We start from the raw sequence: 10659 nt of genomic DNA, 5'->3' as shown, positions 1-10659 counted from the left end.
GGCAGTGTTTCGTTCTGCTGTGCATAAGGTCACTATGAGTCAGCACTGACTCAGTGGCACCTAAAAACAACAACACATTTAACACACAACACATTTAACATACAACATATTTAACAATATTAAGGATTTCCTTTTATATAAATAACCACCATATAATTTTCAATTTCATTAAACATAATATCGAAATAATATTTTTATTGAATCTACCAATTTTACCCTTTGACACAATAACATCTTTTTTTATTGTTGTTTTTTAACTTTTCATTGTGAATTGGGTGAATACAATAAAGCACTTTTTCTTCTCCAATATGGGATATGGACTAGGATTGAAAATTGTTCTTAGTTATCAGTTATCATTAATATTCTTTTATTTGGAACAATTTCATGATCTTTCTAATGATTTCATTCAGGGTATACCTTACTGGCTAAAATATTACAGAAGTGATGTTGTGTCCTCTTCAAAGAATCTGGAAGCACATGATGTCGATTTCCCTTCATTGGTGATGTTCATTTTGATCACACACTCAAGGTGTCGTATTAATTCACTGTGTAGTTGCTACAGTTTCATCCTTTTAACTAAGCAGTCTGTAGGAATTGCTTGAAAACCATACAAATATTCTATTCCTGACAAAATTTCCCTAATATTTATCATCCATTGATGACACTTGCCTGAATCAATCTTTGTAAATTATCTAACTCCAGGCCTTCTTCCACACTACACTCAGTATCCTACCATAAACAAGAGCCCTCCTTTCTCTTCCATTTATTCCTTATTAGTATGAGCACATACATTCCTATTTCAAAACTGTTTCTAATTCATTACGGTACTTAATTATCTTGGCAGTCATATTGTCCCAGGTTTGGCCAATGTCAGTCCCTTCAAGCTGACCCTGATTTTTTGTTTTTATTTTGTTTGTTTTCCCAACATTCCCTTTACTTCTGACACAACAAAATGTCCAGACTAATCATCTGCTTATTCTGCTCCACCCTTGTAACCAGCCATTTCTCTAACAAGCCTTGTTTCCTTTTAGTGAGGAATATTAGACACCAAAATAGGCATGGTAAGTATGTCCATTTCTACGTGGTACCTTTATGTTTAGTTGTCTTTAGTGTCTAGAGCCAGGAAATATATGCATAGAGATGTAATCATACACACATACATAATGTATATGTGTATTTACGTATGTCTACTCAAGGAACTCTCTGGTAGCATAGTGGTTATGAATCAGGCTGCTAACCTCAAGGTCAGCAGTTCGAAACTACCAGCTGTTCCGTGGGAGAAAGATGAGGCTATCTGCTCCCATAAAGATGTACAGCCTCGGAAACCCTGTACAGGGTCACAATGAGTTGGAACCGACTCCACGGCACATAACCACCACCACCACCCTTTATTCATATACATATTCTCGAAACCATGAATTCACACTGAGGCCTTTGATTTCAATTCATCCTCACAGGGTTCTTTCTTGTCTTTCTCACTTGTATAATTGAGGGTCTTTTCTTTCATAGTAAGGAGCCCTGATGCCTCTGTGGGTTAGACTCTGGGCGGTTGGCAGATCAAACCCACCAGCTGCTCCACTGGAGAAATATTTACAGTCTTGTGGGGAAAAAAATCTGGCAATCTGCTCCAATAAAGACTGATGATGATGTTGTGCCGTGGAATAGGTTCTGACTCAAAGAGACCCTGCATAGGGTTTCTAAGGCTGCTCTGGTATGTAGTGGTTACGAAACTACCAGCTGATTCGCAGGAGAAAGATGAGGCTTTCAGTTCCCATAAAGATTACAGTTTTGAAAACCCTACAGGGCAGCTCTCATGTCACATGGGGTCCCCATGAGTTGGAATCAATATTTTGAGATACAATTTAAACTTGAAACTAAAACTACTCCCAAGGTCACCTTTCAGATAAAAAACAGATTGGCTCATTATAAAAACATTATCACTATTGCAGGACTGTAGTTCTTTTAAAAATCATCTATGACTAATCAAAGCCAAAATAAGTAGGTAAGGGAAGAGGGGGCAGGGAAACTAGATTAATGGAAACAGAACCACCAGAATAGAAATAATGAGAATGTTGACACACTGTGAAAACTATAACCAGTCGCTGAACATTATGTATAGAAATGTTTTCATGGGAACCTAAATTTCTGTGGAGAAGCCCTAGCAGCACAATGATAAAAGTGCTTGCCTGCTAACCTAAAGGTGGGCAGTTTGAGCTCTCCAGCAGCTTTGCAGTAGAAAGATATGGTAGTCTGTTTTCCAGCCTTGGAAATCCTACAGGGTGGTTCAGCTCTACCCTATAGGGCAGCTATGAGTCAGAATTGACTCCTCTGGCAAGCGGGTTTACTCTTGGTTTAATTTGTTGTACACTTTCACCAAAAATAAAATAAAATATTATTTTTAAAAAAGAAAGATTTACGGTCTCAGAAACACTATATAGGGTCACTATAAATCAGAACTGAGTCAGTGGCAGTGGGTTTGGATATGGTTCTCTTTTACAGTTAGAACGCTAGATCCTAACAATACATTCGTTCATTTGTTTAAACCTATAATGCATTGGTAGCGTAGTGGTTACGAATTGGACTGTAAACCGCAATGTCAGCAGTTCGAAACTACCAGTGGTTCCGAGGGAGAAAGATGAAGCGTTCTGCTCCCGTAAAGATTTACAGCCTCGGAAACCCTGTGAAGGGTTGTTATGAGTCGGAACCGACTCCACGGAACATAACAACAACAACAACAATAAAGCATTGGTGCTGTAGGATAAAGCACGGGGCCTAGAAGTCAGTTTGAGCCATAAGGTTGGCTGTTTAAACTCACCAGTGGCTCCTTGGAAACCCTATACAGGGTTGCTATGAGTCAGAACCATCTGTACGGTACTTAACAACAACAACATAATGCATTTTAAAAGTTTCAAAATTGCTTTGCCCTGACCTCCTAAAATAGATAGCTTATTGTTGTTGTTAAGTGTTATCCAGTCAGTTCCAACCCATTGTTGTTGTTAAGTGCTGTCGAGTCGGTTCCTACCAATAGCGACCCTGTATATTTCCAAAGAACAGCTGGTGAGCTTGAACCGCCAACCTTGCCGTTCAAATTGACTTTGCAGTCCGGAGCATTAACCCACAGCGTCCAGATAGATTTTTTTAAAATGTGTCTTCAGGGTTTTGTTTTGTTTTGTTTTTAGTACTCTCTTCACCCTATGCCCTAACCAAGACTGAGGGTATGTAGTCAAATACTATACATTACTTGGATTCAGTTCCATCGGGAGCGGGAGCTGAGAGCTGGCCCCAGAGAGCCCTGAGCAGTCCCATGTCCGCAGGAGCCTTGGAGGAGCCGCAGCTGCCACAGCCCGCCTGTCAACATCTCCAGGAGCAGCCAGGCAGAGAGCATGCAGCCACTCCCCAGCCCCCGCCCTCTGCATGCAGGGGGCCCCAGAGGCCTCACACCCGCGAAATTGTAGGTCATCGCAAGGAAAGTCACCGCAATGAAGGTTCTAAGAACAGTAAAATGGTTCAGTGTAAGGAATGGATATAGTTTTAACAGTAATGATACCAAGGAAGATGTATTTGTACACCAGACAGCTAGAAAGAATAACCCCAGGAAGTAACTTCGTAGTTCAGAAGATGGAGAGATTGTGGAGTTTGATGTTGTCGAAGGAGAAAAGGGTGCGGAGGCAGCAATGTTACAGGCCCTGGTGGAATCCCAGTACAAGGCAGTAAATATGCGGCAGACCATAACCGTTATAGACATTACCAACCTCGTAGGGGTCCTCCACGCAATTACCAGAAAAATGACCAGAATCTTGAAAAAAGGGATCGGACAGTGCTCGCGAAGGCCAGACCCAGCAGGCCCAACCACAGACGAAAGTTCCCACTTTACTACATGCAGAGGCCCTATGGGCACCCACCACAGTAGTCCAATGCCCGGACAGGTGATGCAGGGTACTCACAACCACTGTGTAAGAGAACAAGTTACACCAGTGAGACAGAATATCTACGGGGTTATAGACCACGACTTCACAGAGGCCTTTCTCATCAAAGACGACCTAGAGAGAACAGCAGTAAAGGCAAAAGGAAAACCAAGATGAGACCTAAGGTACCACAGGAGATGCCTGGTAAGTCCTAATCCCCAAGATGGCAAAGAGACAAAAGCAGCTGATCCACTGCTGAGAATTCTTCCACTCCCGAGGCTGAGCAGGCTGGATGAGTAAATGCTGGGTTACCATCTCCACTAACATCCAGTTTAGCCATCCAACAGGAAGAATATGATATTCCAATAAGAAATGAACAAATGATGGGAGCTGAAGACCTTAAGTGCTTGCTGTTTGCCTGTTGACCAGATAAATTATCTATGCAGCACAGGGTTTTATTGTTTTTACCTAAATATGTCTCTTTTCGATAATGAAAGCATGTTTCTTTAAAAGCCTGGTTTTTTTCAATACACCTTTATTGTTGCTGTTGTTATTAAGTGCCGTCAAGTCAATTCTGACCTATAGAGACCTGTATAGGGCTTCCAAGGAGCTGCTGGAAAGCTTGAACCACAGACTTAGCAGTTCAAACCAACTTTGCAGTCCGGTGTATTATTAGCCCACAGGGACACACCAGGACACTCAGTACACCATTAAAGGTTTTTAAATTGTTTCATATCTAGTCAAGCTGAGATTTTTAATAACCTCATTTTTAATTTGTAATCAAAGTTTACAAATTGATTTTTTTTAAGGTCAACAAATTGCAAGCACCTATTAATAAAGGTCTTAATTAAAAATAGAAAAAAAGAAAAATAAATTCTTGGATTTGTCTTCTACCCCCACAGTGTTTATGTTGTGGCTGTTGCTGTTGTTGTTAAGTGTCTTCTAGTAGGTTCCCACTCATAATGACCCTGTATAGAATTTCCGAGGAGGAGTTGGTGGGTTTGATCCTCTGACTTTGTGGCTAGCAGTCCAATGCTTACCCTATGAGTTGGAATCCACTCAGTCGCAGTGCATTTGGTTTGATTTGCTTGCAGTGAAGTTATGATATATATGAGACTAAGTCAAAAATTATTCGCATTCTGACTCTAGAATTTATTTTAATAAAGTTTCAGAAAAAGCAAATAATCATTTTTTTTGGCATAATCTCCTTGCTTTTCACTTTGTCAATCTGTCAACAAGCTTTTGTATTCCCTTATTAAAAAATGTTTTAGGCTGAGCTACAAGCCACAACTGTACCAATGTCTTCACTTCTTCATCAAAGGTGAATCTTCATCCTCTAAGGGCTGCTTTCAGTGGAGCAAACAAGTGAAAGTCTGGTAGAGCAAGATCAGGATTATAGGGAGACTGCTTGAATGCCTCAAAGTGAAGTTTTTGCAAAGTGTCAACCGTGTGGGTAGTGGTGTGAGGATGTGTATTGTCATATAAAATCACAACGCTCTTGGATAGCATGCTTTTAATGTGAAGTTTAGGCTTTAGCTCTTCAGTGAGCATCTCACTGTAATGAACACTGATGATTGTTGAACCTTTTTCCTGATATTGTTTCAATATTGGCCCTTGAGAATCCCAGAAAACTGTAATATCAATTTTCCAGCTAATGGTTGACTTTTGAACTTTTTCTTGGTCATCAATTGAGGATGTTTCTATTCCATACTCTGCCATTTATTCTCAGGCTCATAATGAGGAATCCATGTCTTGTCACCAGTAATGATATTTTTTTAAAGAAAATTTTATCTTCCTTTGAGCATCAGTCCAGATTTTGTTTGCAGATGTCCATGTTCACACAGGCACGACAGTGACCTTGAATGGAAAGCACTGACAAAACAGTGCAGCTAACATAAGTTTTAATATAACTGGAGCATGGATAACTTTTTACTTACCCTAATATTCTAACTGCTGTGGGCTAATGCGTCAGACTGCAGTCATTTGAACTACAAGGTCATTGGTTCAAGATCACCAACTGCTTCTTGGAAACCCTATAGAGGGTCGCTATGGGTCGGAATTGACTCGACAGCACTCAACAACAACAACATATTTTAACTATAATTGTGTTTATTTGTTCCTGTTTCTTTTAATTTCATTTTTTCCTAATCCCCATCCTTCACCATACTCAATCTGTATGCTGAGTAAATAATCCAAGAAGTTGGATTACATGAAGAATGTGGCATTAGGATTGAAGGAAGATTCATAACAGCCTGCGATATGCAGATAATACAACCTTGCTTGCTGAAAGCAAAGAGGATTTAAAATACTTCATGATAAAGATCAAAGCCTACAGCCTTCAGTATGGGTTGCACTTCAAAATGTAAAGAAAGAAGTAAACAAACAAACAAAAACTTACCACTGGACCAATAAATAGCATCAAGATAAATGGAGAAAAGATTGAAGTTTTCAAAGACCTCATTTTGCTTGGATCAACCATTAACACTCATGGAAGCAGAAATCAAGTGTATTGCATTAGGCAAATTTGCTGCACAAGACCTCTTTTAAGTGTTCAAGAGCAAACATGTCAGTTTGAGGATTAAGGTATGCTTGACCCAAGCCATGGTTTTTCAATAGCCTCTTATGCATGGGAAAATTGGACAATGAATAAGGAATACTGCAGAAGTTATGGTGTTGGAGTATGAGTCTAGGAAAATTGAAAGTTGTTAACAAATGAAATGGAATGCATAAATATAGATATCTTAGGCATTAATGAGATGAAATGGACTGGCACTGGTCATTTTGAATCTGACAATCATATGGCTTACTATGCTGAGAATGACAACTGAAAGTGAAATGGCGTTTCATTCATCATCAGAAAGAGCAATTCAAGATTTATCTTGAAGTACAATGCTATTTGTGACAGGATAATAACACCAGCATTGTTTCTATCACCAAGAACATATTTTCTAACCATTGATCCTTTCTCTTTGTTTCCAAGTTTCACATTCCAATAACCAGTGGTTATCAATATATCTTGATAGCATGTTTAATTAATTTCAGACTGAAGAAGTTGAAGAGATCTTCATCTGACATTAGTGGCTGGTGCACACATTTGAATAATAATAGTAATAGCTGGTCTTGCTTGTTTGTTGTTGTTGTGCCATCGAGTTGGTTCCAACCCATAGCGACCCTGTGTAGGGTTTCCTTGACTTGAACTGCCGACCTTGCAGTTCAAACGGCTTTGCAGTCTGGTGCATTAACTCACAGCGCCACACCAGGACTCTTGTAGGAGTATGGATATTATCGTATCACAGACAGCAATGTACTTCAAGATAGATCTTGAAATGTTCTTTATGAAAATGAACGTGATGCCATTCCTCTTGAATTTGTCATTCCTGGTATTGTAAACCATATGTTTGTCTGATATAAAATGGTTCTTACCAGTCCCTTTCAACTAACTAATGCCTGGGACAATGATATTTATGAGTTCCATATCATTTTTTTTTTTTTAAGGTTTTTATTGTGGATTGAGTGAAAGTTTTCAGGGCACATCATCGGTTTCACATTCAAACATTCATATACTTTGTTTCATTACATTGATTATAATCCCCTCCACATACCATCAGTTAACAGAGTTTCTCTCTATCCTCTTTAGCTTTTTTGGGGGGGAAAAACTTTGCCGTTTTGGAATTTACAATCTCGGCTTTTAGGGAAGGTTTTTACATTTATCTGTGGGTATCCAGGGCTCATGTATGGAATTACTAACCAGCATAACTGAATAATCAGATAAGGGACATTTTGCTATGTCTGCTAGGTGGCTAAAGTCTGATCCTCAGAGCCTATGGTTTGGACCATATCATTTTTGACAACTTTCAACTTTCCTAGATTCATACTTTGCACACTCCATATTTTGATTGTTAATGGATGCTTGCTACTTTTTCTTCTTGTTTTGTGTTGTCTCCCACTAGCAAATAAAGGTCTCGAAAGCTTTGCCCTATCCATGTTAATAAAGTCAAACTTTCCCATTTTTCTTACACAAATTGTAGCATACTTTTGATACTTTCTTGCACTTCCCAGCTATCTTTGTTCAGAGACTTTTTTATGTCATACAGTTTTGAATTTTAGTATCTATTTTGTAGCATCTGTTGCAGATGATCAGTGGATTTCCAAAATTCAAGAATTTATATGCATGTCTAATGACTGTATGAGCCTGAGTCTCATAGAAATTATGTAAGGCAGCATCTTGGAATCTGGCCTACCAGGGGTTCTAGGCACAGTGGCATAATCCCTTCATGGTAGATATGAAATAATTAAACAGTGAACCCCCAGGTGACCACAGCCAGGGAAATATTTTATAAAGTGACATAAAGAAGTAGCATTATCACCAATTATTCTTGCTCAGAAAGGGTATCTTTTTCAAGTCTGAATTAATATTTTCTCTCCAAAAGTCAGGGTAGTCTGTATAATGCTTCTCATTGTCACCGCAAAGCAGAGAGAAAGCACAGAAATATAAATGTGATCCTTCTCTGCATCCTCCCTGCCCCTCCCCGACATTTACAAAAAGAAAAAAATGAAAGCAATACAACTATAGACTCAGTTTGCAGCAATGAGTCTAGTGGCACAGTGGTTAAAGTACCCACCAGCAAACCAAAAGGTCCATGATTCAAATCCACCAGCCATTCCGTGGGTGAAAGATGTGGCAGCGTCTACTTCCATTTAGATTGACAACACTGGAAACCGTCTAAGCCCTCTTACTGTGTCCTGTGAAGCCACTATGAGGAGTAATTATCTAGGCAGTGAGTCAGTTTCTGTGTGTGCATTTGTGTGTGTGTGTGTGTGTGTTGAGAGACTGAATCTGCACAATGACAAATTAGGAACAGAATATGGTAATCAATACAACAGAAATAGATTTGCTAATGAAGCTATAGCTAAAGCCTGAACATACATCACGGAAGCTGAGAGATAGAGTCATTTCTGCAGGGAAAACATGGAATAGTGAAAAATGTACAAGTGTTTTGGAGTCAGACACATGTATACTTCATCTATGAGTCTTTGACTGTCCAGCCAAACCACTTTTCTGTATGTACAGAAGCTGCCAATTATTTGTGTGTGAAATCTAGTGGAAGTCGGGCCTCCTATAATGTAAACAAAAACAAAGGAACTGGCTCACCAAGGTCAGGCAGATTCTCTCTCGTCACACTCCTTCTGGAGCAAAGAACAGAGAGAAGCCACAAGCCACACATGTAGGGGCTCATGCTAATAGTGGCAAAAGCAGCAGTGACAACATTGTAAACAGACCTTCCTCTGACATTTTAAAAAGAATTATCTTTTACATGTGCTAGGAGTCCTGGTGTGGTGCTGTGGGTTAATGTGCTGGATTGCAAAGTTGGTTTGAACTTCAAGGTCAGTGGTCCAAGCTCACCAGTTGCTCCTCGGAGACTCTATATAGCATTGCTATGAGTCAGAACTGACCCAACAGAACTTCGGCAACCAAACACATAAACACAATTTTCCATAAATGCAGAAATGTAATCACATACGCAGTGTTTGTATTTTTATTCTTTCTATTTTTCCTTTTTGCTTGGGTCAATTAACACTCATCCTACCCCAATGCAGGCATTCTCTTCTGGTGAGACCTACGATAATGCTCTCACATAATTTTCAATATCAATAGAATATTGTTAGATATCATGCCCGAAAATGAATTCCTCAGGTTGGAAGGCACTCAAAATATGACTGGGGATGAGCTGCATCCTCAAAGTAGAATTGACCATGACAACAAGAATGGAATAAAGATTTCCAGACCTTCATTTGCTGATGGGGCTCAACATCCATTAATAATCAGAACATAAAATGAATGAAGCATTAATGTAGGAAAATTGGAAGCTATCAAAAATGAAATAGGATGCATAAAGAATGATATCCTATGCATTGTTGTTGTTGCTATTAGGTGGCATTGAGTTGGTCCTGATTCATAGTGGCCCCATGCACAACAGAACGAAATACTACCTGATCTTGTGCCATCCTTACAAATGTTGCTGTTTCCCATCACTGCTGCCACTGTGTCAATCCATCTCCTTTGGGGGGTCTTCCTCTGTTTCACTGACCGTTCACTTTACCAAGTTTGATGGCCTTCTCCAGGGACTCATCTCTCCTGATTACAAAATTGCTTAATGTGATCCATCATTTGATTTCTTGGCTGCTGCTTGCATAAGTGCTGATTGTGTATCCTAGGCATTAGTGAGCTGAAATGCACTGGTATTAGACATTTTGAATCAGATAATCATATGGTTTACTGTGCATGGAACAACAATTTGAGGTGTAATGGTGTTGCATTCATCATAAAAAAAAAAATTTCAAGGTATATAGTGAAGTACAATTCTCTCTGTGATAGGATAATACATATTTACCTACAAGGAAGGCCAGTTAAGACCACTAGCATTCAAATTTTCACTTCAACCATTAAAACCAGTCATGATTAAATTGGAGAATTCTACCCACTTCTTCAATCTGAAATTGATCAAACATGGAATGAAGATGTAATGACTTATTCATTGCAGATAAACAACCTGACAGAAGACACAGGAATCAAATTTACTACATCTGTGGGAAGAGATGGTAGAGAATCTCCATATTGAACCAAAACAAAGCTGGGCAAGGCTGTGGAAAAAATAACAATTGCTGATATACAAGTTTAGGTTGAAGCAGAAGAAAATTGAAACAAGTCTTTGAGAGCCAAAATATGACCTTGAACATATCTCACCTGAATTTA

The 10659-nt window shown here is 39.2% G+C and overlaps 1 pseudogene; it reads left to right on the top strand.

Annotated features, from left to right (window-relative positions):
* The window catches only part of LOC102832233, an 84253-nt pseudogene that overhangs the window by 2384 nt on the left and 71210 nt on the right, over positions 1-10659 (top strand).

This window comes from Chrysochloris asiatica, unplaced genomic scaffold (assembly GCF_000296735.1).
Source record: "Chrysochloris asiatica unplaced genomic scaffold, ChrAsi1.0 scaffold00428, whole genome shotgun sequence".
Classification (NCBI taxonomy): Eukaryota; Metazoa; Chordata; class Mammalia; order Afrosoricida; family Chrysochloridae; genus Chrysochloris; species Chrysochloris asiatica.
Note: the sequence above shows the minus strand (reverse complement) of the source record. Positions and strands in the feature narration are given on the sequence as shown.